We start from the raw sequence: 6,681 nt of genomic DNA on the forward strand, positions 1-6,681 counted from the left end.
AATTTCTAAGTGAGACTGATGTAACTCTGATAAAATATCCTTTTGTAATGACTCCGGAATTACAACCTTATGGCCCCGCATCAGATAACCGTTTTCATAAGACAATTGCAACCTACACATGTGATATGGCTTTAACCGTTCATCAGACAATTTTTTTGGCCATCCCTTTAAGACATATAGGATAACTTTACGTAATATTAAATCCTTATTTGTTTCGTCTTGTAGTTTGACTAACGATACAGGTAAATTACCTTCCACAACAAAATTTATATAAGAAGTTCTATCCAAATCGGGTTCATCTACACTGCCCCTGCCCTCCGCGGCTGTCCCCGCCTCCCCTAGGCTGGCGCGCGATAAGAAGTCTGCGGTGTTGTCTGTGCTACGAACATATTCAATTCTATAATTATAGCTACTTAAAAACATCGCATATCTCTGGAGTCTATTCGCAGAAACTTCTGGTATACCTCGATAAGGGCTAAAAATCGGATCGAAAAACCGATAAAAGTGGTTTATGATCTGTACGTAAGATAAATGGAACCGTCCTGCCATATAGGTACTGGTGGTAACGCCTAACTCCAAAAATAATGGCGGTGGCTTCCTTTTGAATCTGAGAATAACGTTTTTCAGCAGCATTTAGGGTTCGCGACGCAAACGAGACCGGTCGCTCAGACCCGTTTGGTTCTATCTGAGACAAAATGGCCGAAAGACCTGACGGCGACGCATCGACAGTTAAAATGATGGTCGCGTTATGATTAAAATGAGCCAATACTTGATCCGACGCCAAACATTTTTTAATCACGTTAAAAGCGTCCTCGTGTTCATGTCCCCAGTACCATTTATTTCCTTTTTTCAAAAGCTCATATAACGGCTTTAAAATTGCAGACGCATTAGGAACAAAACTTCTGTAATAATTAATTAACCCTAAAAATGATTGCAACTGATTAACATTAGTCGGAACCGGCGCATCAGTCATTGCCCTAATTTTCTCTGGCGATTTATGAAGACCATCTTTATTGATTACATAGCCTAAGTAATTAATATCGTCCTTGAAAAATTCACACTTTTCCCTTTGAAGGGTCAAACCCGCGTCTTGTAATCTCTGTAGTACTTGATGTAATCGTAGCAAATGCTCAGTTTTATTTTTCCCCGTTATTAAAATATCGTCTAACAGGCACAACGTGCCGGGCACGCCAGCCAGTACGCATTCGATAGCACGTTGAAAAATAGTTGGTGAACTGGCCAAGCCAAAGCAAAGGCGGGTATGCTTGTAAACTCCCCTGTGAGTATTTATACAAGTTAATTCCTGTGATTCCTCATCTAACACGAGTTGATTGTACGCACTAGATAAATCCAGTTTACTAAACTGTTGTCCACCATACAACCTAGTAAAAAGTTCAGTTATCGTCGGCAAAGGGTACTGGTCAACAACTAACTGTTTGTTTACGCCCGTCGAATAATCTGCACAAATACGTACGGAACCATTCCGCTTTAATACCGGTACGATTGGTGACGCATACCGCGCGTGGTCAACTTGTTTTAATACTCCGGCCGCCACCAAACGATCTATTTCCTTATCTACTTTGTCTTTTAAAGCGAAAGCTAATGGTCGCGCTCTAATAAAAACCGGTTTTGCATCTTCCTTTAAATGTAATTTAACTTTAAATTTGTTAAACAAACCTAATTTATCGGAAAAAACCATAGGATAACGAGATTGCAACGCGTTAATTATATTGTTTTCATCTACTTGTTTACAATATTGTATCGGCAATAATTCTAACTTAAACTTAGAAATGAAATCGCGACCGAGAATTGGCGGCCCTCCGTCTCGTATGACGCAAACATATAGTAAATGTGATTCATTCGCATAACTGACCTGTAATTGTGCTACTCCAATACAAATAATACTATTACCCGTATATGAAAATAATCGTTTTTTTTGTTTTAGACAATGGTACATCGCTAAAATATTTCCTGTATGTCTGTTCAGAAATCGCAGTAACGGCCGACCCGCTATCTATTTCGAATTTTAATTCGACCGCCGAAATCGTCACCGTCTCTGTCATGGCTTCCCCTTTAACAGACCTAATATTAAAACATTCACCATCGTCATTGCCGTCATCCACCACATTTGCCTCCAAGTAATTAATTTTTTTGCACATCCTACGTAGGTGCCCCGTGACATTGCACTTTTTGCACTTTAATTTAGCGAACCGACACTGAGACGTATCATGATTATGATAACCGCACACTTGACACTGCACTTTATTGCCGCCATCCTTCAGCCGAAGCGCCCCCGACCGGCCTGCCGCCGTCGATTGCGTCATCTTGAACAGCTGATCGTGTGTTGCTACCTGTACTGCTGCAGTGGTTGCTCCAACTCGCACGCTGCGCACACTTTCTGCCATTTCAACCGCCCTAGCCAGCGATAGGGCCGTTAGATCCTGTGCAAATAACTTTTCTCGTTCAGGTCCGGGTAACATCCCCATAACGAATCGGTCTCTGAGAGCTTCCTCCACGTTGGCGATGTCCAATTAGACCGCGCAACCTGGCCGCCCATTGAGGGTAGGTCTCGTCTTCTTGTTGTACCGCCACGTAAAATTTATAACGTTCGCCGAAACCACAACGCTTAGGTGTAAAATGGTCGTCCAATAGCCGAAGTATGTCTTCATATGGAATATCGGTCAACGTCTTCGGCACCGCGAGATCAGCCGCTAATTTGTACGTGGCGTCCGTGAGTGCGCTCAGCAATATGGCTCGTCTTTTTATCCCTGCAGGATCACTTGTTCTGCTAATGTCGTTAGCTACGAACCACCGAGAAATTCTGCATTTGTACGTTTCCCATGACTGCAGATTGTGGTCAAAACTGGATAATAATCCGAACATTGCACCGGACATTTTTTATTAATTTTTAGTAAACGGGGTAGGTTCGTATTTCGTCGCCACTGTTAGATACGAGGGATACGCGAGTGAAACACTTGGCTGCTATTAACACACTGTCCTATATTTGTTGTAATACCCCGTATGCGTAGGTACACGCACACATACTTAACAAAAACAAACAGTGGAAGCACTCGGGTAGTTGATAGCAAATCCCACCCCTTCTGGCTGAGCCCTTGCTCGCTCACCTGGCCTAGTCAAACTGGAAAGGCCTCCGGGCCACCAGTAATGTATCAATCATAAATTAAAAAAAGAATGAAATAGTCCTCAACCATCCTCTGCCTTGAACGGTATTTCTGTTTAAAAAGGCCTGTTGCACTAACGCTATCATAAATTGGCGTTCCATATTTTTTCTTTTTTGAAATCTCGTTAACAATTTTACTTACTTTCTAATTCATCACCAATAATATCCGCTCGTTACAAAATTCCCAAGTAAACTAAATATAATAGAGAATGTAAAAGATATTTAGATGAAGAATGCGAATCACACACGGATACAGACAGCATTGTGATGCGTGTCAAAAAACCGGGGTCGCGCAAAGAACAAACGAATTTAAGGGAATAATAATAAATAAATAAATACTTACTAACGATCACGCACGTTAACTGGCCCCGTGCTAAGTTCGTAAAAAACTTGTGTTACGGGTACCAGATATCGGAAATAAATGTAAGATTTTTATTATACACATACATATATATAATATACATCCACAACCCTGGAAGAGACATTTTATATTTATCATACAAATATCCTCCCTTGGCGGGATTCGAACTCGCGACCCCCTTGTGTAGTGACCATGTCACTTACCACTACACCAGGCGGCCGTAATAAGCCACTTATATACTCATATTCATTCTTATTGTCGTTACCCAGTGAATATCTAAATGAGGCATACCAGAGAAAGATATATCATGTCATTTATAAGCAAACTAGCCGTACTCGCCCGCTTCCCTGGGCATTTAAAATTAACATTATTATTTATTGTCATTGTTATTAGGGAGTCCAACACTCATATAAATATTAGCCTATCCATTAAGTACATGTATTTTCTACATGGATACCAAATTTCAAGTCAATCAGATGCATGGTTCAGTAGTTATAACGGAATATCCGAAAAACCACTGTAGATTTATATATTAGTATATATTGTACGGGCTTATAAAAGTTTTTGCAGTATTTCTTTAGCATTCGTGAATCGATGAAATGGAAAATGCGATTCCGTGTCTAAGTTATACACTAGATTTGATTATTTGAGATTCAATTTAAAAATATAGCGTCGTCTTCAACTTTTATAATAGTTCAGGATTTCACATTAAATTTATTTTAAAAAAATCCATGTGTTATTATTAAAATATTTAAATACTTAATTCGAAGATCATAACGGAAGTTGAGTATACTCGATAAATTCAGTAGCCGTACTGTGTTTGGGCTTAGTGATACAAGTTTGTCTATTAACCGCGTGGGCGCGATGCGTGGGTAACGTCCAGCTGTGCTTTATGTGAACACGTACTATTGGAACTCGAATTTAATTATCAATTAATATTAGTTTTATTATTTTCATTTTAGTATTTCCGTCATTTAAAAATAGTTTTAAACATATCACCAGTGATAATCGAATAAAAGATTAAACTATTCTAGTAGCTTTACTAAGGTAAAATAATAACATAAACACGAGCTTACCTTATTGTCCACGCTCGAGACAAATAATTAGTCGGTTTTGTGGAAGTGATGTTATTATTTTATGAAGTGATTTTAGTTCGGCAATAATAATTAGATAATTAGATACATATTGTAAGGTTTATGATTATTTATATTAATATGATTATATAGAGTGTAAGGTTTATGATTATTTATATGATTATATAGAGTCCTGTACATATTAAGAATTATTATTAAATATGAGGTTTAGATTGCAAACCATTAAAATATTGTTAAGTTATAAATCCAACAGTTGACAAATGTCGTCAATAGATGTCACAGGCCAACAAAATTACATTGCGGTAGCGTTGTGTGTAAAAATTAGTATAAGAAGTCCAAAGCAATTTTGAATAAAGCAAGATCAAAACGCATCAATGTACAATTGGAAAAATAAAGCAGAGTGTGAATAAAATTAGCCTATTTAATTTATGTCTGACACCCAAAAGGTCAGAAGCGGGATAAATAAGGCTCTAGAAAACTACCCTTACTACGTCCACGGCTCGGAAAAACGTAAGTTATTTTAAGTTATTTACATGTGATTCAGTGATGTTGAAAATGATTCTTTGCTTGATTGATTGACTGGTGGGTTGTGAGTAATTTTTTTTTTTATGAAAATTTTTCTTTGTTTTACCCCTCTTCTCGTTATAACCTGCGTCGAAGTTGTTTTTTTTATTATTGCATTGTAACCGTTTTTGTGCAAACGCACCGAACGAACAATCAAACCACGTAAATTTCACATGTGCGTTGGGTTGAATAAACTATCATATCAATGACGGTTATAGTATAGACTTAATATTTAGGAAATCTATTAGTTAATATCAGTTTTACATTTCATGTTATTTGAAAAAGTTAAAACTTAAAACAACATATTCATTCTACCCACCTACCGTTTTATTCGCGTGGTGACGAAAAGTTAACGGTTTTATCTGTCCTATTAGAATCTAACGACACTCTTTATTGCAAACTGGCTTAAATGGTTACATAAATGCGTCAGGTAATTGGAAATACATGTTTTTTTTTCTTCCGATAAATGAACATGCATAACAAAATTTATTTTCTTTTCTTTTCCCCGTTCCGCGAGAAGCGTATTTATACAAATTCCTCTTCTAGCTTTTCAGAATGTACCCTATATTGTGCCATTTAAATAACCCTATTCTACTTTTGCAATTATTAAACCCGATTAAAGCAGTTTATAATTTTCATCATTCTAAACTCAATAATTTAAGTTTCAGTTACGCTCAACTGTGACATGGAGGACGACACTAGCCGAGGGGAAGGGTCTAGTGCTCGTCTAATAAAAGGAAGTGGCTTAATGATGAAAGGAGCCCATGTGCTTAGTCGAGGGGAAGGACTAACACATGGGAGTGACCAAGGAGCATCCGAGGCTAAGGATGTAGGTCAACAGGAAAGGATTAGGAGGATGAGCTCGAGGATAGAGCATGGAGCATCCGAGGTTGAGGATGTAGGTCGACAGGAAAGGATTAGGAGGATGAGCTCGAGGATAGAGCATGGAGCATCCGAGGTTGAGGATGTAGGTCGACAGGAAAGAATTAGGAGGAGGAGCTCGAGCATAGAGCAGTCGGTACCATTGGATAAAATAGACAAGGACGCGATGATTCGAAGAGAACGGTTGCGTGGAAAGCGATCGAGTGAACGACGATCGCGTAAGCAGCGGTCGAGCAGGCAACAATCAAGCGGCTCTGACGACAGGGACGAATACGAAAGAAGGAGATGGAAAACAAGGACAAGGACAGGACAGAGCAGACGGCATGCGTCTTCCTCTTCAGGATCTGATATGGGTTCACCGCAGCTTCCGCGCAAGCTTAAGCGTGGTAAGGAGGACGACTGTTCAGATACAAAGGTATTAGTAGATAAATTCTTGAATATTCTTGACAAAATAAAAGGTTCAGATAAGCCCAAACTTACGTTCAACACAAATGTTATCCCCGAATTTGACCCAATGGCAAAGGAACAAACTATTCTTACTTGGCTGACGAAAGTGGAAGAATGTGCTCACATATATGGGTGGGAAGACAGGGAAATTA

Source organism: Bombyx mandarina, chromosome A1, assembly GCF_030267445.1.
Source record: "Bombyx mandarina strain Sakado chromosome A1, ASM3026744v2".
Classification (NCBI taxonomy): domain Eukaryota; kingdom Metazoa; phylum Arthropoda; class Insecta; order Lepidoptera; family Bombycidae; genus Bombyx; species Bombyx mandarina.